General features: G+C 46.2%; 1 protein-coding gene across 8 annotated transcripts in view; it reads right to left on the reverse strand.

Moving 5' to 3' along the window:
• The window catches only part of Mbnl2 (muscleblind like splicing regulator 2), a 158,171-nt gene extending 135,821 nt beyond the window's left edge, over positions 1-22,350 (reverse strand). For 3 of the 8 annotated variants that reach the window (XM_034498658.2, XM_034498653.2, XM_034498650.2), the window contains exon 1: positions 22,103-22,337. The gene's annotated coding sequence lies outside the window, so the exon portion shown is untranslated. Of the gene's footprint in view, positions 1-22,102 lie in introns of all 8 variants that reach the window. The other 5 variants (XM_034498657.1, XM_034498655.2, XM_034498656.1 and 2 more) reach the window with 3 other exon arrangements.
• Between the last annotated feature and the right edge of the window lie 2,058 nt (positions 22,351-24,408).

The raw sequence follows: 24,408 nt of genomic DNA on the forward strand, positions 1-24,408 counted from the left end.
TCAGGTGCTTCAGTAATTAGATTAAATAAAGTTTTATCATAGTTTCCTTCCCTCTACATACATAATCCTCCTCCAGTCTATATGGCACGGATTGCCCGATTTGCCTCTATTTTTATGAGCAGTGTGAAGATGTACCCAGAACTGATTTCTTCAAAACAAGCACCATGAAACAAATGTCTAATTCTTTGGCCAACGTGCAACCAATCTCCAAACAAACAGGCCATTATACGAGGGGCAGAGAGAATTGAGATTACAAAGCCAATGAGAAACAAGGCACATTATCAGTTGGTCTCCACTGCAGAACAAAAGTCACAAAAGCACCCTGGATACATGAAAAAATCAAAGTCCCAAGTTTCATGCAACCTTCAGTGGCTTAGGGCGGTCACCCCAAATACACCTTTCTCTCAGGTTCTCTCATTTGATCTACTCAACTACCTTACTAGGCTCTGGTCTACTTCTGTCTCCTGTCCTTTCTTTTGTTGTTCTCTGGCTTACTGTAGCAGCTACGAAAGCCACGGTGTCTGAAATGCAAGAAAACACGAACTGCAAGGACTTTATGAGTCGGCTTTTAAACTTTTTGACGTCCAGTACTATGTGAATAAACTAAATATAAAAATCACATTGGAATTTTCCAGGCAGCTCTATGACCTCACCCTGTAAATTAGACTCAACCAGGAGGAGTTTTGAAACCATCATTATTCAATGTCATGTGAGACTTTTTTGCTGTTGTTGTTGTTGTTTTTGTCTCAGGCATTTCTAGCTCGAGGGGAGAGTAGAATCCTGTCCGAGGCATGGCCATGAGGGAGGATGGGCCCCCCTGCGCAAGTTTTTGCCCTGCTATGGAAGACGCAGTGTATGCCGAACAGGCAAGGATCCAGGCCCCAGCTCCCTGCGTTCTTTTCCCCACAGTCTTGCTGAACAGTGATGGGAGCAGAGATGTGGGCCAGAAGGTAAACAGCCACTCCCAGCCCTGTCCGCACTGCACAGAGCAGCCTTGTCTCTCGGACATCACCTTACCGTATCTGCTGGCAAATTTAACTCTTAATTCATGTGGTTTTCCCCTGAAAGAAGGAAGCAAGCAAGCAGGAGAAAGCAAAGCTTAATGCTCAATTGTCTATTAGTTTTAGTTTAGAGATGAGACTTGCTATGTCCCAGAAGCAAGTAATTAGAAAGAATTTGTTAATTAGAGGGACCGTAATATTGTGATACCCTTCTCCCCTTTCCTTTGATGGCTGTCCTTCAACACAGTCGCCAAGCCCCTCTTCTGAAAGAGCAACCTACTGTTTGATCTGCTGCCCAGAAGAACCACGGCCACCCACCCTGAGCCCTGTCCCTTCTAACCTCGCTCTCATCTCCTTGAGGTTAACTGTTCCGCTCTGTGTTTACGACTGGAAGATTCACCAATGGACCTCGAGGCCAGGCAGGGGCAACTCTGTGGCCCAGCACCCTGAACAGCATCTAGCCAGGCTGTCTGTTCACCTCAGGATTGTTCACTGAGAACCATCAAACGGAATTTTATAAGCAAATAAGGCCCAGGATTGTTTTACCCTCCAGGGCAAACTGAAAAATCACTGACTTCAACTGCACCGAAACTTGGTACATTCAAGAAATACTGACTGAATCAATTTTTCACCCCTACACACAGTGTCCGTGGATTTCATGGGCCACAGCTGTAGACAGTCCCTTGGGGAACTCAGGGGAGGGGACCTGACTGGGTCAGTAACACTGAGCTTCTGCCAAGCCTGGAGGTGAGGTGGAGTCAACAGGCAAAATGGCAGGTTCTCCACAGAAGGAGCTCGGCCTCCTTCTTCCTCCTCTGCTTTCATTTTCCCTCTCAGGAGCTTTCAGAGGATGATGTCAGTGGAAAATGACTCTACCATGCACGCCAGTTATAGTAGCATCCCCACAGATCTGAGCTTAACTGTACTCAAACTGTCAATCAGGCAACATAAAGGAGGAAAAAAAATAATAAGTCCTGCTCAATCCAAGCTCTTTAAAAACTATTAGGTGTCTCCAAGCCCTACCCTAAGGGCTCCAGAGACCGAGGTAATTCATGAACTGTGTTAACTGGAACATACAATTCCAAACCTCTGTTATACCTCTAGGACTGAAAACGGCTGTCTCTGTGGTTCCGGACAATGCCAGGCTTCACACTGTGCCCTATAAAATCAAATGCTCACAGTGAACTCGGCATTGCTACAGATGTCAGGTAGCAGGAGTGCTGAGACCTGAAAGTGAAGCCTCCCCGAGCCAATCGCAGGGCCTCATGTCTGGTGGTCTGACCCTCAAGAGAGAGCTCAGGCTCCTGCACAGAGGCGCTCCTGGAAGGCGAAACCACATGGAACCGGCTGAGGGACCCTAGGCAATGTGCAACGTCTAAGAGAGCAGGCTACTGCATCCAAGTACCCACTCTTCACGCAAACAGCCTAGGGAACAACAAAGGAAAAACCTTAGTAATTGTGCCTGGTGGTTCCAAGATCCAGTCTATAACTGCCGTTCTAGAAGTCTGGGAATGTGGGTGGATTTGCTAAAAACCCCACCCATTTCCTTGCAACTAAGCCCAGGCTGAGGGAGACACCATCTCTGGTCCGTGCATACCGGCCTGGCCTTTCCTTGGCAGCTCTGGAAGGCATCGGAAGCATGCGGAACCAGGCAATTTCCTTTCTGAGGAACTCCCTGTGTGTACACAATAGGAGCTCACTTCCTCCTATTGGCTTTTGTTCGAGCAGTTTCCTTTGGTATAGGATGTATTCGACCCTCCCGAACTGCTCTCTCTTCCACGTATACTACTCAACTCAAGCAGGGCCTACTCCTCCTGCAGCCAGACCCAACTCGCCTCAGGTTGGCCTCCGCTTTTCTATTCTACGTGAAGCATCACCTACCCAGGATCAACACAGACAGAGTGAGTCAGTTTCTCCATTTTTGGCACACATGCATGCACATGTACATATGTGTGCATGTGTGCACGCATGCGTTTGTGGGCTGATCTGGAGGCGTCACTTCTGACTTCCTGGTTGGCTGCGGATCATTCTGTAATGCTTCCTTTCCATAGTAACGGGACAGGAAACAAACAGATTTTAATCCATACTCTCCAAAGGGAGGGACTGGGCTTTGTGAAAATGATTCAGAATGTATTTGAAGAGCTTTCTGTTGTGTTTTGACTGGGACATTTTTTGAAAACCTTCCTCAAGTAAAAGCTGAAAAGTCTTTAGAACCCAGGCTATTACACGCTTCCGTTTTCACTCCCTTCTCTGTGTTTGAGTTTCTTTTCCAGTATTCTGTTTCGGTTTCCCCTGTTGATCAAATGGATTCTAAGCATACTTCGTTCTTTGTTTATGCATGATCCAAATAGTGTGACCCAGAGCTCCTGCAGACACCTAACTTTCCAGAGTCTCTGCTATTGAGGGGTTCTCAGTTGGTGGCAGCAGGGACTTCTTCTAGCACAGTCAACTGGGTCACCACATTCAGGAAGGAAGTGGGGTCTGGTTCTAGGACGCACCCTGGCTTATTCTTTCTCCGGGCAACAAAGCTGTTGACCTTCCTGGAGGACCGGAGTGCCAGAATAACTGACAGATGCCACAGAAGTGGTTCTTAGCCCCAGAGCAAGTGCCTCACTCATTCATTCATTTCCAAAGTGTAAATTCAGGAGTCCGGTCCTAACATGGTCCAGTTACCATCTGCTTGAACAACCTAAAAACAGGCTGAGTGGAGACAGAATTAATTTTATCTGTGCCAAAACAGCTCAAGGCACGGCCTACTATGGAGACTGTTCAAGTGCTCCATTTTCACACATGTGCTATGAGAAACCCTTCAGATATAGGCCCTCCTGTTTCCAAAAGCAACTGCCTTTCAACTATGCTAGAAATACAATGATCCCTTTAGTCTGAGATAACATGTTCCAGGGTCTCACCATTTCTACCAAATGTAAACATACCCCAAAGCCCAGCCTAAAATTCTTTTTGCAGCATGTAAGGCCTTCTGCTTTCTACAGAAAGAACAATGAGGTCTTTGTGAGGGAAAACGAGAGTTGAATTTGCAAAAATGCTTGAGCTGAAATCTCTGATCTTTCTAGAACTGCTTAGAGGGTTGTAGGTGTATACCCACCCCAGAAAACATATCTTAACTATTAAGCACGTAATTTTAAAATCTGGGTATGTCTTTTAGGTAGGTGAGCGCATTTAACCGTACTCATCAGAGAAGCAGGTAACACGCCCTATTTGAAAGATGGGGAAACTGAAGTTCAAACAGATCAGCAAAGTTGCCTGAGTTGTGCATCTGGTCTGCAACAAGGCCAGTGTTTGAACGTGGAGCTTGAATGGCTTCTCAGAACGAGAGCTGGGAGGTCTGTGAAGAATGTGTCTAAATCACTGGATTCTTCCAATAAATGCAGATTCCTGGGCCCCACCCCAGAGATCTCAAGTCAGTGTCTTGGGGCATAGGCTAAAGAACTCTCCTTTTGATTTTTTGTTTTAAATTCAAGGTTCCAAAGAATTTAAGCTGCCAACAAAACCAAGTTTGAGAGCAGTGTGATCAGATTTTTTGAAATGGGGTTGGCAAAAGTCGTGTTTTTCTTCTCCTGGGATCACTGTTGGGTAAAGTAGGTGTGTTATAGATACTTGGCCTTATCAAATCGCTTCAAACCTCACTCTGGCCTTGACCGTGATGTGCTTTTCTTTTATTTGGTTTTCAAGTGGCTAGGCTCTCAAGGGGGGGAGAAACTGGCCAATCCATTTTGTGAGTCTTGGCCATCCTCTGCAGACAAACGCATCCAAAAGTGCCACCCCTGTGGCGATTCAGCAACTAGAACGTGCTTAAAAAAAAGAAAGACAACTCCCAGTTCAGCGTCTCAGCTCCAGCCTTTCTCTGACCATTTCCCTTATCTGCCAACACTCCTCTGTCAAGTCTGAATAGATAAATAATAAATGAATAATAATAAAGACCCCTGGTTGAAGATACTAGGGTGGAGCTGGCCTCCCTTCAGTACTATAAAGCCCTGCTCCACAGAACTGTGTGCACTCCCAGGGTGACAATGTATTCAGTTTACACCACAATGGAAAGTTCTGCCTGTGTCTGCGTGGACAACGAGGCATGGATTTGTGTGAGTCTGACTCACAGCTAAGCCTCATCTAAAGAAATGATGCCTTGATAATAAAGTACTCCATTCACTCCATCTTATTCTGAAGATGTTTGTTGGGGTTGTACCAGTTGCCAGACAACAGCTTATGCAGACCATACAGGATTACTGCAAGACACACTAAAGTCCACATACACATCTCTCACGATAGTTTATATTAAGTAAGGGAACAAATCTCGGCCCCAGAGTCGTCCTTTGCTAAAGGCCAGGGAGTGAGCGAAACTCGGGGGAAAGTAACACAAGAAAGACAACTGTCACGCTGCACCGCGGTTTTGACAGCAGCCGAGTTTCTGGGTCCTGGCTAAGCCTGTGATACAAAGCTCATCTCCAATTAGAAACGGGGATCAGAGCAGCCTGCTGGCCTCTCCTCAATACACACATTCTGAGGAGCACAACTCACTTCCGACAAAACCCTGGACGACTCCTGGAGAAGCATTTAGATCTCGATTTACCACCAGCCATCAGATTTACCTGATTCCTTTTACCATCCCCACCAGGGAAGATTCAAACCTATTCCTGTAACTGCTCTCAAAACCCTTCCTTCCCTGTGGCTTCAGGCACTCCATTCATTCCCAGAAGCTGCTTCTGGCTCAAAGGTCATCAGCGTCCTCTGTCAGCCTAGCATACCTCCCCACAAGCCCCACCAAACATCTTAACCCTGTTGCCTCTCCCCTGCCCACTGCATCTCTTTTGATCCCCATAAACATCACACACTTTTCAACAGTTATACATTCCATACCTGCAGGAACTTGTAGTCCAGGGTTCCACTCAAAATTCTTCCTGATATGTTCCCAAAGGCCAGGCTTGTCTTTTTAACCCCCGCACGCCAGGACTACATGCCCGGCTCCCACGTATCTCAGACTTCAGAATCTGCCATTATTTCTCACAACCCCTTGGTTACATAAACCCTTAATGCAGGGCAAAATGTATAACATCATCTATTATACAGATTCCAAGGCACTGAGAGATGTCACAAGGCCCACACACCTGTGCCGAGGTACACTTTTTGAAATGCCATCCACCGTGTACGTGTGTGTCCCCAAAGAGCCTAGGCTAGCCTCCCTAAATATGCATTCTCTGAGGCTGTGCCATCAACTTTTTTACTACTTTTAGGTTACTTGTGTCCTTAACAAACTCCTGTTTTCATCTCAAATATCAGCCTTCTGCACATAAGTACCAAATTCACACCATGGTCTACACCCTACACAGCCTACATCCACACTTCTCAGAATACCTGGAACCCCAGGCTCTCCAGACACCGTCTCCCCATCCACATCACCGGGTGTTTCTGGTATCTCGTGTCTCCAGGTCCTCTCTGTGCTCTTTCCTTTACCCTCAAGTAAGTCCCACCCAAGCCCCTGGCGCCTGACTCTGCACCAGGTACATCACTTCCTGGTTCTTCTACATTCCAGCTCTGGAAGCCTTCAGGGCTCACCCGAGTACCCATCATCTGGGTCTAAATCAGCCTTAAGCTATGGCTGATCCTATCTCACATCTGTTCCTAAACACCTGGTGGCTGCTGCACTCTGATGAAGTCTGAGGCCCAAGCTGGAGCATTCAGAGACACCTGCAACTCAGTTCATGCCAAGTGCTCCCTGGCAGGCAGGCTGTGGTCCAGAGAGGGATGCCATGGGACTTCTCCGACACCACTGAAGATGTTGTCTCCTTCAGGAGGCTTTCCCTGCCTTGTTTGGATGGCTGAAATCTTCTCACAGGGGGCTTTGTAACATAGGTTACACACGTAACCTTTACCACAGTGGCTTTAAGACGGTGCCTTAGCCACTCACTCACCTTCCCTCTCACACACTGTAAATACCGTAAGGGAAAGGAAAAGGGAATATTCGAGAAACACCTTTCTTCTTATGCCTTTCCTGTAGTATATTGTTTCCGTAGAGCTTTTCACAGTTGACAGAAACTTCGAGAAGTAAAAAGCAATGATACTGCAATCCAAGGTTCAGTGGCAACGTCATCAGCCCCAGCCACGCATCAAGGGCTCCCACTGTGGGTCCTCCCATTCTGACTTTAAAAAATCTTCCGTGTGTGTACGAGGGGGCGGAGGTGAGTGAGTGTGTGGGGGTATGCTCGTGTATGTATTTGTGTGTGTGTGAAAGAGAGTATATGCATCTGAGTGTGTATATGAGTGGATGTGTGTGTTTGTGTATAACTATGCATGTGTATGTATATGTGTGAAAGAGTGTGTGAGTGTGTGGATGTGAGTGGACGTGGGTATGGGTGTGTGTGTGTACATGTGTATGCATGTGCATGTGAGTGTGTGTGCTTATGTGAGTAGATAAGGGTATTGGTGTATGTGAGTGTATTTGTGTGTGTGTATGTACGCTCATGTATATGTATGTGTTCATGTGTATGTGCTTTGTTGTGTGTGATATTATATGTGAACACACACACACAAAGACTGGCAATCAACCTTAGGCATTGCCCACTATTTTATTGAGACAGGGTCTCCCACTGACCTGGCACTCACTAAATAGGCTAGAATGGCTGGCTGGTGTGTATGGCCCAGGGATCTGCCTATCTCTGCTTCCCTAGTGCTGGGATTGCAAGCACACATTATCTTGGCATGTTGTGTTTTATGTGGGTCCTGAGGATCAAATGAAGCTGCACTCTTACTGACTCTGCCATCTTGCCAGTCATATTCAGTTTAATCTCATTTCTAAGATACACACTCCTCTACCTAAATAAAGTAACAGGAACTAAAAGCCACTGTCGAGAATAAAAGACAAAGGGCGTGATCTGAGGGACCCTCTCTTTTTTCTTTTTACTGATCTTAAATCCAGATAGAAAAAAAAATCCTAAAAACTAAACTTTCACATATTTGAATAAAACAAGAATGGAGAAAAGGAGATGTTTTGTGTAAAATGAAAGGGGGCAGCAGTAATAATTACTGCAGTCCTTATCATGACTGAAGGTTTCTTTCCTTTTCAAGTTTGAAATATTCATTTCCTCAGGGCTCAGGGGCACAGGTCCCGTTCTGGTTTCTGGTGAGATCAGTGGTGTTTTGAGAATGTGAACCGCCCACTAGCAGAATTCCAAGGCATAAGAAAAGACATAGATGAGGCAGGAGAAGAGGCCTGAGTGGGAGCAGAGGAAGCCAGGAGCCGTCTGCATGGGCTTTCTCAGTATTTTATAAAAGCCAGCAAGTAGAAGCCAGCTACACAATCTTTTTATTAAAGACAGAAATGACCACAAACCCTAAGTGTTTAGCCTACCCGATCTCCACAAAGGCAACATGTACCAAGACTAAGAAATCAGACACAGGCAGAGTTCCAGGGAGTGCCTCATTGTCTCCTTGGTCCTATCATTCCGAGAGGGTGACCACGTTCCTCCCGGTGAGGCTGGCTTGCTACATTTCAGGCTCTATCCTCTCCCTCCAGAAGCCTGCTCTGGCAGCAATTGCCTCTTCAAAGCAGGAGGGGGAAAATGTGTGTGAGGGAGTAATTTTGTGTGTAGGAGAAAAGTGTTTCTAATTTTCAGTCCTGTGAACGTGAGGGGAAGATGGAAAAACGTGAGGGAGGGAAAGGACTCAGTCAAAGCCTTCCTGGCTCCACTTCCCTGGCAGAGGCTGGAAGGAGTCCAGAGCCAGGCCATTTTGAGGACTGGATGCTGTGGTCCTTCCACGTGTCTGGATAAGTGAACTGGGATCAGTCAACAGCAGCATGTTCCCCAGGAACCTGTTATTGTACTGAACAGAAGGTTCATCCCCTTCGCCTTCGGGAAGTTACCAACCTAACTCCAGGATTTTCTGAGTTCTGCCAAACTGTAAGAGGAAGCTCACTTCTCATCTCAACACCTTTGGAAGTCAGGGAGGAGGAGACCAAGAGGGCCACTGGATATAGTATACTCAGGCCCTCAGAATAGCTCCACTGTGTTGTCCTGACAACATATGCAGGCCACACTGCTTTTTCATGCCTTTTAATTCCTCAAAACAGGAGCTGCAGACAAGAATAGCAGGCACAGTTCTACAGCCACAGACATTAACTTGAACATGTGCACACACCTGGGGAGGAAACTACGGCCAGGTATCAATCTGCAGGGTGTTGAACGGTGACATTTTCCTAGTCTGCACACTGAGTTCTCCCAGCCCCTCAATGGCTTTTTCTCATCAGTGATTTCATCTGGTCTGGGTTATGCAACACACCTTTTAGCCTGACATGGGGCGTGGGGGAGCGGTCAGTGAGAAGACTGGCAGTTTTCATTGAAAAGACAAAATTCCACTATGGTGGAATGTGGGTGGGGTCTGTTGTGTGTCCATAAAACCAGCAGTGGGAGGGGGGAGTGGGAGAGGAAGTGAGGGAGGGAAGAAGAGAAAGAGGGGGGAGCACACTGACAGAGGGGAGGGAAGGAGACATGAGATAACAGGGAGGGAGAGAGGAAAAGAGGCAGAGAGGGAGAGGAAAGGGGAGGTGGGGGGGCAGAGGCTGGAAGAGAAGGGAAGGATGAGGGAAAGAGGGAAGAGGGAGAGGGAGGGGAAGGGAGGAGAAGGAAGTGGGAGGGAGCAGGGGGGAGGGGAAGAGGTCGGAGGAGGGAGGGGAGAGAAGAGGAGGGAGCAGGGGGGAGGGGAAGGAGGAAATGGAGAAGCAGGCTCAGTATGTACTAGAATAGATGATCTTTAGGTTAAAATCAACCTAAGGGTTTTCCTTATGAGAGTCTGCCTCGGAGTTAGTCTAAGGGCTTGCAGCACGCCATGGTTTTCTTCACATTAACACCTGGTCTAGGGCAGGGAGCCTGCTGGGCACTCTCCTCTCTCCCTCACTCTGAGGGAGAGAACCAGAAACCCTTCTTGTTCCTCCTTCAGGACTGGAGGGAAGGTGGGCACAACTGCTGCCGACGGGAGCTGCAAGGAACTAGTTCCTTCAGTAACCTTGGCACCTATGGGTGGTGCAGGGGTCTCTGGGTGTCTGAGGAAGAGGGTCACAGAGGAGGATGGAAATCATCACCATGTGTGTTGCGGGGAGTGGGAAATGCAAAAAGACAAAGGCAACCAGAAACCCGCAACTCAGTGTTCTCCCCACCAGTGTGACAGACAGCGTGTCTTCTGTGTACACAGCTGCATCTGCTGCTTCCTCTATCATTTTTAAGCCAATGTCCAGCGAGCGTGCTAGCAGATGTCTCCAGGGGGAACAGCAGTACACTACTGGGGTAGAAGTTGATAGTTTTGCGGTACTGTTGAGTATCCATCTGCTTTTCCCATTGCGTTTAGACCTGAGCAGACTTGAGGAAACTGCTCATCCCTTTCTCTGCCTTTGCTGGCTCAGGAATCCCTAGGATCCCAGGTTACATAAGTGTAAGTACCATATCCTGAATAAGGGAGGCACCAAACTGACCCTATCAGAAACTTCCAACCTCTACTGTACAAAGGACTGGCCTTCCTTGGAGACAGGTATCACTGGGAGTGCTGGGAGCCTCACTTCCATTTCAACACAAGGGCAGTTGTCTACTCGAACACTGTAGCTTATGTGCATCCGGCTTGTTAGGGTCTACTCACTGGCTGCAGCCAATAGAGACTGCTTGTCAGAGCCTAGGGAGAAGGTAGATATGACCTCTACCAGATCAGGAACTTTTCCTCTTGGGGTCTCCTCTGATTGCTGTCTGCATGGCAGACAAAGCGCTTCCCCATTTGAGTGTGTCTCCCCAAAGCCCTTTCTCCTCTTCCAGTGCATGAGAGCTCAGAACAAGCTGGCAGCAGCCGGAGTACAAGTTCTGGGAAGTAAAGAGTTAAAAAAAAAAAAAAAAAAAAAAGACCAAAGCTGTCCTTTGGCCCTGGCAGCTCCAGAGGCAGCAGGCCCCTTTGATCCTGCCTCTTAATTGCAGCCTAGGAGCACTGAGAACTTTAAAGAAAAGGAACAGAGAGACTTAAGAGATAGGGCTTGTTTTGTTTCCGGAGGGGATGGTCTTCCTGGTGGCTGCCAGGAAGCTGGTACTCCAGGGCTCAAGTGATGGGTTTCCTAGGTAAGACTGCATCCTGTCTCTCAGGCAGGCATCTGATCTGAAGAGATCTCCAGGAATACCATACTATTGAGGCCACTTGGTAGGGATGCTGGGGCAGACAGGAGAAAGATGGCCGTGGCTTAGCATAGCAGCAGACTAAGCAGACTGCACACATCTCTGAACAGCTACAAAGGAGCAGTGAACACTCCCTTGGAGGAGGGTAGAACTTCCGGCAGGAAACACACTGCACAGGGTAGGGAAGCTGGAGATGAAGTCTTCCTAGCCAGGCCCAGTGGCAGAGGCCTGTGTTTGTAAATACTAGGAAGACTGAGGCAGAAATAGGACGAACGCAAGACCTCCATGGGCTACAGAGTTTGACACCAGACTGGCTATTTTAGCAAGACCTTGCCTCAAAACTTAAAGTAGAGAAAGAACAAAAAATAGCTCGATGAGTTTGTCTCTGGTGAGAGAGGCCCTGCATTCCATCTCCAACAATTCCACAATGTATTCATATGTGTTTCTAGGAAAGTCTCTCAGGTAGCAACATCAAAAGCATCGCAAAACTCCTCAGACATGAGCGGGCCTCTCTGTCTGTCTCTCCTTCCTCCCCCCCTCTGTCCCTCTGTCTCTCTCTGTCCCCATCTCTCTCTATGTCTCTGTCTCTCTCTCTGTGTCTCTCTGTCTCTCTCCCTCTCTGTCCCTGTCTCTCTCTGTCCCTCTGTCTCTCTGTGTGTCTCTCTGTCTCTCTCTGTGTCTCTCTGTCTCTATGTACGTCTCTCTCTGTCTCTCTGACAGACAGACACACACACACAAAGACGCGAACACACACACCATACACAAGTAACAAAAAGGCCAACTAATTCTCAACAAACAATGAAGGTGATCCCCTGACCATGGTCTGGTGCTACACCAAGTTCCTTGTGAAAAAACGTAGTCCCTATGTGCAGAGCGCACCAGTGGCCACTCCTGTCTGCTCTAACTCCTCGGGGAATACTGTGGCACGGCATTCTTCTAAGCAAGGCCCTTATGCAGTCCCCACGGAGACACTCTTGACAGAGGCACCACACTCAATCCTACCAAGGTGCGTCTGCCCTTGGTTTTGCTTCTGATTCGCCTGTGACCTTGGGAGATCACTCTCCCTATGCTTCACTTTCTTCATAAAACACTTTAGTGGAACTGATGAACACAGCTCTCAACAGAAGGCTGGCTGTAGAGCAGGCACTCGATAAACTCGATAAACATTTGCTGTTTCACTCTTAAAAGGTTATTGGTCAATTAAAAAGCATGTCCACCCCACCCCACTCATCTCTGTGTGGACTAACAAGCATCAGGCAGGAAAGACTTCCCCAAATCACTTCAGCTCCATTCCTGGCTCCAGGAGAGATCCAGAGAAAGGGAGCCTCATTGGTGACAGAAAAAGAGGAAACATCCCAGAGGAGAGAGGAAGGTTTAAGATCTCTCCCCTCCAGGAAGCCGGACTTCTCTCAGTCCTCCTGGTGATGTCTTTGTTTATGGACTGTAACTTATGGTTATGAAACCAATGCCATGCTGAGGGCATGGAACACATTCCCATGCCATGCTAAAGGCACATAACACATCCTGCTTACTCCTCATGCCCTTTCAAGAGAATGAGGAAAGCTGTTGTCTGCATCTTAAGAAATGACTGTGGCTGACAGAGTCCCCCAAAACTCATTCATTGGGTGTTTAAAATCTAAGGTGGACACATTAGGCTTCTGGCCTTTAAATCTACCCAGAACCTAGCAAATAAGTAAGCAAGTAAGTGACTAAATAAATAAATAAATAAATAAAGCAAGCAAGCAAGCAGAGGGGTATTCAAAGCTGAGTTTTAAAACATATGTTTCTTAGGAAAGAAAGGAAAATCTCTAAAGCTGATACATACACACAGAGGCCTTACTTGGGGGTGGGTATCAAACTTCTTTTGCAAGTTGTGAGTCTGTGTCCATGACAACCACAGACATCTTAGGTATAGGAGATGTCCACTGTTGGGCTTGCTGCCAACCCTGCCAGCACCTAGCCGTGATCCTGTAGACTGGAAGTTGACATTAGCATAATCTGACCTCTAAGCAAGAGTGGTATCCTGCAGAAGCTGCCTGGGCCAGTGGGAGCCAGCCTCCAAAGCTACATGGGCTCTTTGGGTGAGCTACTGCAGACCCATCACCCAGTAGCACTCACATTTCTGCAAAGCTGCCCCGGTGTTCCAGATCCTCCCCGTTGAACAGGATGAGTGGTACCATCATCTTCATCCTCTGGGAACTTGTTAGGAAAGCAGACTATTACCCCACCCCGACCTACTGAATCAGAATCTACACCCTTAATAAGATCCCCAGGTAACTTGCAGGTACATGCACGTTGGAGCAGCGCTGTTCTGGTTTAGTCCTTGGAGGCGTCAGCAGGAGCACAGCAACTACCTCCAACCACACCAAGGACTTTCTCATCCTGAGAATTGCTTTCAAGCAGTCCTTGTGGCTGGGTTCATGAGAATCTGATAGACCCTAAAAAAACAAGACACCCAGGGGCTGGTGACATTTCATTCTGGAATTACCACTCCAACCAGTCCTGCGAATAGGCATCTTAAAAGGCAGATGCAAAAGTCTTGATAATTTCGCTTTTAAGTGTTCTACCTCTGAAAAACCTACTTTGAAGTCACCTGTAGTATGAAAGACACAGCTATGACTGTTCCCTTATCCGCCCACTATTCTGTGCCTTCAAACATGACTATGAACAAATGTTGCCTCCAACAGGATCGTTGCCAGAGACTGGTGCTAAGGAGGGTGAAATACGTGTAGGAGGCTGTGATCGTTAATTTTGATTGTCAACTAGATGGGATTTAGGGTTACCACGGCAACAAACCTCTGGGCATGGCTGCCAGGAAGTTTTAAGACTGGATGAACCGAGACAAGAAGGAAGACCCACCCTAAGTGTGAACAGCAAGCTCTGAGGAGGAAGGGGTCCTGGGTGAGTAAAAGAAAGGCACTGGGCCCCAGCGTTTCTTTCCCGTTCCTCACTGTAGATGTAAACCAGTCAACTACCTCAAGCCCTGCTACCGTGAGGGACCGTGCCCTCAAACCGTGAGCCAAAGTAAGCCTTACAAAGTTAGGTGCTTTCCTTCGGTATTTTGCCCAGCTACAGGACAAGTAAACAGAAGATTCTTACGGATTTACCCAAACTGGGATGTGGTCCTCAACAGTTTGGCTTACTTATTTTTTTTTTTCAAAACACTATCTTCTTCTTTCATGTATATTTAGTTTCCTGACTCTTTGCGACCTCCTGATTTTTTCAGGGCCGCTGACTAGCTCTTTTTTTTTTTTTTTTTTTTTTTTTTTTTTTCCAAAGCTCTCCATTGGTCAACTGCCTGTTTCTCTTTACGCTAGCTTTTTCCGTGTGGTGGCAAGTGTGCATGACATCAACTGTTGTTCCAAGACAGCTGCCTCGGGCTTAGAAATTGGTAACCTGGGAACTAGGCTGGCTGCTGGCTGCTGCCCCCTCCTCTCTGTGTCAAGTATAGACCTCTATAGGTATAAGATAACTCCACAGATATATCCTACTGTTATCTAATGTTCAGTGCTGGAAGCTCATGGCTCATCGTCTTCCCCCTCCTCCAAACTGCTTCTCACCAGCTGGTCTCCCTTTCCTCCTATGCCCTCTCCAGTCATAGCACCATCAGGATTATCTCTTGTGATAGGATGCTTCGTGTATTTCTGGCACTTCTGAGCTCTTGCAGCTTCTCCTAGTCTTCCAGTGTCTTTTGGATCCCTTTCTTCTCCTCTCCCACCTTTTCCCTACACTATGCCTGGATTATTGTAATTTTTTTCTGTCCAGTGGGACATTTATTATCACTCATAATAAATGGTCTAATCTCTAACCCTATCTCAGAGATCCCAATATGTGTATTGTAGGTTATAAAATTAAACCCTGCTGCACGGCTCTCCGGCTCTACCCTGCCTTATTGATCCCAACTGTCCCATGTAGCTTGATTCCTCACTGTCCCCTAACTCTGGCTCCATGCTCTGCAGTCAACCCTCCTTGTGGTCCCTTTACTCACTGTCCCTGTTCCCTGACCCCTGGGCTCTCCATGCTTTTTGACCATACGCTCCTATTATAAAATATTCGGTAAATCAGAAACAACCACCATAATAATAACTCCTCGTTTACATGCGGTATTCTTGTACAGCAATGCCAATATGAGCTACACATCGTCAAATACACATGACAATTGACAGTTCAAAGGGATGCACTAAATAATATATAAGTTGAGCTCTCTCCTTACTAATAAATAATTTTATCCTTGGCCTGGGGTATTGACTTTTCACATTAGAAAGACCGATTTAGACAAAATGTTTGCATGTAGAGCCAGAAAAGGTAACCCTTCCTCCCTGAAGTCCTCTCTACCATCGGACCCCAACACAGCTTTTCCTTCCCAAATGCTCAGAACTTTAAAGCCATAAGCGCTAAATCATCTATAGCACATAAACTTCCCCAATGCTTTTAGTTTGATTAATTGAAGCTTGCATTCAGGATGCCAGAAATATATATATATATTCAATCTCTTAATTAAAAAACATTTCTATCCTCCCTAAATTGCCAGGGTTGAGCTCTGCTCAACTGTGCACCATACATTATATGGAAGCTTCAAGTTAGACCTTGGTGTGATTCACTTAGCTCAGTAAGTATCACATGGAACACTGTCTGTTGGTTTGGGAAGTAACTTCTCCACTTTGGGGTTGCTAAAACGTGTAGCATATTAGTTAACCTCACTCAAACCCTGCTGTCATTTGATTTGTTAAACAGGAAGTGGGGGTTCTGACCTCGAGAGAAACAATAAACAGGAAACTTAAAATAGCATATGTATTTAAGATGTCACTGTGACTATTATACTCACGAGTTTAATAGAATGACGACTACATATATCTGAAATTTCTAACACAATTGCTGTTTCTACCTTGAAACTTAAGTTTTTTCTATAAGTTACCTTCATCCCTCTTATTTATTCAGTTCAAAGCCTACAATGCTGGCTGCCTGTAGGACTTAAGGTCTCAGAGGCCAGAGTTTACGTGGTAGCCAGGCCGGCTTTTACCAAGTCTTCAGAGACTTATCTTCTACCAGCAAACCGAGAGTGCTGTTGATTGGGTGGGGCTCTCGGGACCTTCTAAAGTTCCAATTGCACAAAGTATGTGTAAAGCAGTTAGCTTGTAAGAAATGCCCCTAACATAGCCATGTCCAGTCTTCACATCCATCTTTCTACCAGTTTCAGAGAGTCAGTAAGATGGTCTCAGGAGAGCAGAAGTCGGTGGATGTTGCTGTCTTTGACTTGGTTATTCTCTGGCCTACAGGATATTATGAGGTGTTCATGAAACACCTCACGGTCATGTGGCTGGGTTGGGGTATAGGGTCAACTTTAGCTTTTCCTTGAAGCTTACCCAAGGAATCCAAGCTGAGAATCAATCTCTCTGAGGGCTTTACCTTTGTGTCACCCAAGTCTAAATGGAATACTGTCTTAAAAAGTACTTAGGCGGTGACATTACTCTTAGGTCCTCGAGTCTAGTACCTGTGACATTTACAAAGGTTTTTTTTTTTTGTTTGTTTGTTTGTTTGTTTTACTTTCAAAATCCGTGTCATTTAACCAAGGGGGTGGGAAAAATGCACGTGCGCAAGCCCAGGTTGGTCTAGAACTCACTTTGTTACAAAGCACGACTCTGAACTTCTGGTCCTCCTGCCTACAGTTCTTGAGTGCTAGCGTTACAGATGTGCTCCACAACGCCTGGTTTTACGTGGTAGGAGATAAGAATTGACAGGGGGCCTCAGGCATCTCAGGCCTATCATTCTACCAACTGGGGTATCCCCCAGTCTCCTAACAAACAAAACTTTTAAAGTCTAATAACTCATCTCTTGGAGTTTTAGCCAGACTGCCTTAAAGGAGACCCCCACTCCCCACCTCCCCGCTTAGGCTGTTAATGGAGACGGCACCAGCAAAAGCCCTTGTCAAGGGCAAGGAGCCCCACATCTGTTCATTACTCTTCTGGAGACAAGTTATGCTTTGCTCTTGTCAGTAAGGACCTTCTCTCCTGGCTTTTGTGCATTGCAGACAGCTCAGAAGAGCCTTGCTGGGTTCCAGGGCATTTCCTACTCGCTCCGGTTTCTATAAAGGTGACTTACAACCTATAGTTCTTTAACAGCCAGCTTGCCATGGATGCTTCTAACCGAGGCCCAGCTCCTTTGTCGATGGAGACACACACAGGGCCGATTTAAAAAAATAATAAAAAATAAAAAAATAAAGCTTTAAAAAGAGAGACTGCATTTCCAGCCTGCTATCTCAGGTCTGCCCTAACTGCATCCTTTGGCCTCCAGTTTGTGTTTGTTCAGAGAAGGAATGTTCCAGCAAGGGCAAAATCCCCCAAATCACCACCATCAAAACAACTTAAAGTTTAGAAGGGAAATCAAGTAAAACAAAACAAACCCCCCTGCATTTATGAAAGAATGTGGGGAAGTGTAATCCCCCAGAGGCAGCATCAGGTTTCCTCATAATTGCATCATGGGCTGTTGTGGGGCAGGCTGAAGCTCAGAAGTGTGAGCAGGTCTAAGATTTCCCTTTGTTCACCGGCTGGCATTTAGGGCTTTATAAATGATGTGCCACAGCCTTACCACTTCAGGCTGGAGCTGCCTCGGTGGCTGAGACTCTGAGCACTCCCGAAAGGCATCTAGTCTGCATGTTTCAAGCACTCTGACACACCACAGCTCACCTCTCCTTATGTTAATTAAACAACGAGAGCCTAGTGGTACGAAATATAGTAGGGGTGAAGAAACGATACATGTCTAAAAATCTAAAGATCTTTTTTTAAAAAAAATGTGTTTCATTCAGTCTTTAAACTCCAGAATCACATCTAGATTAAAATCAATATCTGATGGTTACAGTGCTAGCTTATCATCAGCCATAACGATGTCTTAAAGCCTTTGAAATTTAGGCTCTTACAAAAGGTGTGTTTGTACTCACACACGAAGGCAGGTAGTAGGGAGCCTGAAGTCCTAACCAAGCCAAAGACCCTGCCCAAAGAGCAGCCTAACAAACACTTGTTGATTGCTGTTGGACAGCCGACCCAAGAGACCTTAAACAATGCATGCTTTGTCAAAACACTAAAGCATGTTGTGGGTCCAAGACCTTTTTTTTTTTTTTTTGTCATATTGAGGGGGTGTAAGGGAAGGGCAGCTGAAAACTGCCCACCATCACAGAGCTAACAAAGCTGAGGCCTGACTGAACATACCTGTTTTGGCTCAGAGCTGCAGTGGAGGCCAGCCTAGAGCTGACAGACCCAGCCCTTGGAGGGCCCCTGCCTGGAGCAAACACTGACTCCTCACCGAGGTATTACTCTTGCTGCAAGGGACACTTTGTACACATTTTCAAGAAGGAAAACAAAACAACAACAACAACAACAACAACAAAAAAAACTGGACTGAATGACAGGAGAAAGACAAAATAAACAAACGCAAACAAAAAACAGCAGCAAAACTGATCCTCCAAGGCCGGATAAGACCCACTTCATCTCTAAAGAGGGAAATACCAAATTCCGAGCTCCACAAAGCAGCGTGTATCTCTCTCTAATTGAGTGGTTCTCTCCAGAAAGGAAGCTTGGGCCCCTGACTATTTATTGTTAGTATTATTTTCTGCAGTCTCTTTCCTTCGTGCCTCACGGGGCTTCAGGCTGAGCCTCTGCAGCTTTTGTGAAAAGGAAGAAGTGTCCTGTTCTCTGTGGGGTCGTGACCTTGGAGTCCTCGTGAGCTCACCTGATGGACTTTTGACCCGCTGATCTGTCATGACTCAGGCTCCTGCTTGCTTCCCTTTCTCTGACACACCTTGCTCCAACTGCCCACCTGCTTCCTCTTTGCCAGATCTTTTGCCTGACAGGCCAGCTGTTAACCTCCCAAGGGCCTCTCAGGGGTAGCTCTCTGTGGAGGTGCTGGAGGCACCCAGACTGTTTTCTACAACTACCCCCTCTCTTCCCTGTACCATCTCTTCATGAACTAAAACTCTTCACCCACTGCAGTGCCCCCTACTTGCTTCTGCACTGCTACCATCTCGTTATTTTGGAAAACATAAATGAGTCAGCCGGCCTCTCTTCCCACATTTGTTTTTCTTGCTGATAAGAGAATGCAAGAAGAAAGGAAGAGATAAATGTGTGTCAGGCTGACCCAACTCCTTCTCCAGGAGGAATCTGCTTGAGCTCAGGATCTAAGTCCCCTTCTCCCCATTCCTGCTGGAAATCCCGAGTACCTGCTCTTGGATCTCTATGGTGCTCCCAGAGCTTGGGACTGGCTGGGAGCCATGTGATATTGATTTGTTTTCACCATGGCAACAGCAAATTAAAACACCGAGCAGAGGGAAGGAAGGCGGTTGATCAGTAAAGCTGCATGGCCAGTATATTTCACAAGCATCTTGTCCTCCCGCCGGGTTCTCGCTCTCCTTCCCTCCGCTCTCAAAGATTTCATACAAGAGGCAAAGTAAGACCAGCACTGAGAACTCTGCCCATCACAGCTCTACCAAGCCACTGCCTACCGGTAGAAGCAGGCTTGCCCAGCCGCTTCTAGAGCATCAGGGGAGCCGGATGGAGGAAACGCTAACAACCATGCCTTGACTTCCTTGGAAATCTCATTTGTTGGCTCAGGCATCTTTAGAAAACTTATAAGAACCTGACAGAGACGAGAGGGTTTTGTATTTTGTAGCCTTGTATCTAAACACCCTGAAACACTGCCCACAGTGTCTCCACACAGAGGCCCCCTCCCTTTGTACTTCACAGTGCATTGTCCCAGGAGACAAACAACTTTTGTTATTGTTGTTTGTAACAAAACAGGTCCCTAGAATTCTAGGATAGAATGTGTAATAAGTGTTTACTGAAGAGAGAGAAACTGAGGTAGGCACTTGTTCAGGGCCACACTAAGTAAGTGGTGTGGGAGGCCAGCTGGTAATAGGGACTCTGGCGACCTGCAGTGTGCTCTAACCCAAATTCTTTCTTTAAAAGGAACCTCAATAAACACTAACCTTCCTCTCGATCTGTACAATCAAGGGTGTTACGAGAGTGCCACCTGTGACACAGGGTTAACAGCGGGCACTATTGTATTTTACTTCCTTTGAGCCATCTGCCTTAGGACACGGTGCCATATCTATGAAAGCAGCTGTCACCCACCCCACCATCCAATCAACCTTGAACTTGGTAGCATAACCTGGGCCTTAGATAATGGTTTCAGGGGAGCTGAGAATGGGCTCCCCTTGGGATAGCCACCCCCCTTGGGATGGGACCCCCTGGGATGGGACCCCCTGGATGGGACCCCCTAGGATGGGCCACACAGGTAGCCTTACTGAGCTGCCAAGGAGTTAGGACAGAAAAAAAGTGAAATTCGGCTCCCCGAGGCTAACCATGGCTTTCACTAGACAAGCCAGAAGCCTGCAGAAAACCTGAGCACACAGGCAGGTAGGAGAAGTTGCCCTATTTGGCCTGTGAAGGGGGATGGATGGGCTGTGGGTTTAAATGGGAAGACATAACTCAAGTCCTGCCAACCGGGAGTTCGAATGTTCTGGCCTGGACATAGAGAAATATTCCTCTCCACAAGCTGAATAAAAGAACACCCAGCAGAAATAGTTGGGGGATGACGTCAGGAGTTCTGGGCTAGTGTCCTGCACTTCTCCTTGAAAGTAAAAACCGTGGGTCTAGAAGAATCTACGTGGCATTGCCCTTATTTAAGTGAGCACTGCTGTCCCTCAGAATGGAGCAAAAGAGAGGAGGAAGAAACTTCCTCTTACATCGATGGTAAAAATGTCTCTTGTTTAATTTTTGTTCCTCGTTGCTGCCTAACATACATATATATGTCCTAATAGACATTTTCCTACTTAATCCTTGTCTTTTAAAGAGACAGTAAGGCTTTTTGAAGAACGTTGGAACATTCACGGAGGTGGCAGTTGGGCAAGTTTTTTTTTTTTTTTCCTTCGCTTCAGTGCTTGCTAACTATTCTAAAAATGTTACACATTTATTGTAAACACATGCTTCCAAGGCCTAGCAAAAAAGCACGGTTTCCTCATGCCTGGCAGAAATTTAAAACGGAAAAGGGCAGAAAGAATTCTTTACCACAGAGAGAGCCTTTCCTTCTCCCGGGCCAACTGTGTTAAAAATAAATCTGCTTCAACCTTTCTAGCCGCTGCTTCTCGGCAAGAAAGTTGATCTGGCTGGGCATAGTGAGAGCCCAGCTTTAAAAGCTAGCCTGCTCTCGTTAAATTACACTGCTGGCTGTGTGTTCTCATTAAAAATGCATACAGATCAGATAATTGCAGTAAGCATTATTAACCCAGCTTTACTTTTGAATATAATGGTTCCACTTTTAAGCTGGAAACAAAGACAGAGGCTGCCAGGAAAAGCAATGTAAACATTAAACTACAGTGTCTAAGACTAGCCAGGAAGCTACCTCTTCTGCCGTGGTGCTTAAAATGTGCTTTTGAAACTCAATTAAAGCCATTGCCCTGTAGCACCAGGGTGGCCCCCCCCAATTTCCAAGAAACAGACATATTTTGGTCCCAAACATCCAACCGAAGATTATTCACCATGATTTTTTTTAAAAAATTCTTAATTTCAAGTATGTTTTCAAAGAACAGGAAACACGTAAACTTTATTCTGTAGCCCAGTCTGGCAGTAAAAACCTCTATTATCTTAAGAAAATACTGGCCCGGATCTTTCAGATAATTAAAAATAAAAATAATAAACGAATCTGTCCTTTAAATAAATCAATAAAAAGCTCGGTTTTTATGCCTCACCCCAAATGGGCGGCGTAGATTCCGGCTTTGCCATTTCTTGTTCTCAAATCCGAATGTTACGTAAAACTCCAGGGTTTCCTGCGAGTATTCCGTTCGAATTAGTGGAATCGGTCTCCCTGGCTTCCCTAAGCACACACATGGAATGCAGCATACTGCAGCAAACTCTTTAAACATTAAAAAAAAAAAATGGGGGGGGAGGTTGTTTCTCCTACCTTGTTTAGCTCTGCTCGTCTTCCTCATGTACAGTAACCCGAAAAACATCTGGCAGGAGCGAGTGGCCGCGGCTTCTCCACCGCATCATGAGGAAGGGGGGTCCATGCAAATAGTTCTCAGTCCCTGTTTATTGTACTCTGCGAGCCGCCGGCCGTGGCTGGAAAATTTTACCTTCAGATGATGAAGCAAAGACAGTCTAAACTCTGTTGCTGTGAGCTGCAGCCCTTCCTTCCCACAGGCCCCGCCCAGGCGCGGCCGGCCAATCCCCGGCCAGCTCGTCAGCCCTCCTCGTCTGAAACTGGTCCTCATAGGTTGACTGACACAGCAACACGGCGCTGGCAGGCTCTGAAAACAGTGCGTCCATACTGATGGAAGAGGGATCTCCCTCTCCGAGGAAAGCAGTCATAGCTCCGAGACAAAGTGGCACATAATTGGCAGAGCACAGAGAGGGGTAGCTCAGACAAATACGCTTCGAGACACCCAGCCCGGAGCTGGGAGTTGCATCATAAACACTCCGGGAATCACGAAACTCTTAAGATGGCTAAGAAATCCAATTGGATCCCAAACTAAAAGTCTTATGGCGTTTGAGAAAGCATACGGATATAGATGTACATATACATATTTGAGACAGTAATTGAGTGTTTGTCATGGAAATTGTTACCTTAGGAAACATTTGCGTGCGATCTCCATGATCAAGGGAGGCTTTAACCAAGTTGGAGTACACACTGAAGACCAGACGGTGCTTGAAGCCCCAGCATACAGCTTTTTTGGAGAACTGTCATTGCAGTGGCTACTTACTGGAACCCATATATTTCCCATCTAAGTTTACAGAGCTCTAGAGACTTCAATTAGGGTATGCCGAACGACAGAATTGATATCTCTACATTAAGTCTTGAAGCTCTTGGCTGGCACCCACTGGGGGATTAACTGTGTCTTAACCTTCTCAGATGCCATTTGATAAATGCTCATACATTGGCCATCCTGTCCTTAGTGCCGCAATGACTGCAGGAGGGCGTTTACTGCTGAATACACATGGCGCAGACCTAAGGGACATCCTCCATTTTCAATCTGCAAAGGTTGGCCCTCAGAGGCCAGAGGTTCCCCCAAGATAAAGAAAGGAAAAAAGAACAGGAAGAGCTATTTTTTTTCCTCCCTAGTCAACAGCATTTCTGCATGCTTTGAAAACAAAAACATATGGCATTTAGGAAACACAATAAGCACACATTTTCCTTCCACAAAACACAACATTTTGGATCTTAAAAATTAAGTATGTTGGTCCCGTGACTAACTCCAGGCAAGAACAAAGATTCTATTCATCTGAAAGATTGAGCCTAACTCTCATTTTTTTTTTTTTTATGAGCAACTGTTTAATGAACACATCTGGAATGGAGCAACGAGGCAGAATGTAATGATTTTGGTGTTTTTAAATTTTGCGATATGCGTTCTTAAAACACAGCACTTCTTGTGACTTGTGGACTAATTTTCTTCAATAGAATATCTTGTTTTATTCCTCTTGATTTTAATCCTTAATGATTATTTTCATTTCCAGTCAATATTATCATTTGTAGGCTTTGGTTGAGTCTGGTTTTTTTTTTTGTTTTGTTTTGTTTTTTTCTGAAAAAATTACGTTAGCTACAGTCAAACAGGTGGAAATCCTTTTAGATAGCAGTACACTCTACGCACACGAACCTGAGTGACCTCAAACCGAGTTGTCTTCTTCCCCATCTCCTCCTGCTTTTGACACAGAATCCCTGTTTTTTACAAACTCATTACTTAAACTTTAGTTCTAGTCAAGCCCCATTCACGCCCAAAGACATTAAGCCTCCTAGATTTTTTTTCCTCCAAGCTAGGCCAGAGCCCTGACCTATTCCCTGTACGATACAAAAGCTAATTGACAGCCTTTGGGATTCATAGCTCTTCGGCTCTGGTCTTCCCTGTTGCCAGACAGGTTTTTCTGGAGTCATGTAAAGTCATGTTCCTTTTACACTCAAATCTGTCCCTCCATAAAATCCAAATTACAGACTTTCAAGGTCCTGCTAAATGTGGCCTCTACCTTTGTAGTGCACTTTATGCCTGCCGTTTTCCTAAAGGAAGCTCCCTGCTCTCCACCCCATGTTTACTTCCTCATGCACTGTTTAGACCTCAGATCACCTGCCATTTCTTCAGCTCTGCCGGCCTCACCCACATCAGCTTCTCTGATGTTCAAAAGGCTTCTGTACTGGTCGTTGTACCAGACTATTTTAAGCCCCTAACAATGCAGCCTTGTGTAGCTAGCTTGCCTGAGCTGATCTTGCCATTTTAGAAG

This window comes from Arvicanthis niloticus, chromosome 3 (genome assembly GCF_011762505.2).
Source record: "Arvicanthis niloticus isolate mArvNil1 chromosome 3, mArvNil1.pat.X, whole genome shotgun sequence".
NCBI classification, from domain to species: Eukaryota; Metazoa; Chordata; class Mammalia; order Rodentia; family Muridae; genus Arvicanthis; species Arvicanthis niloticus.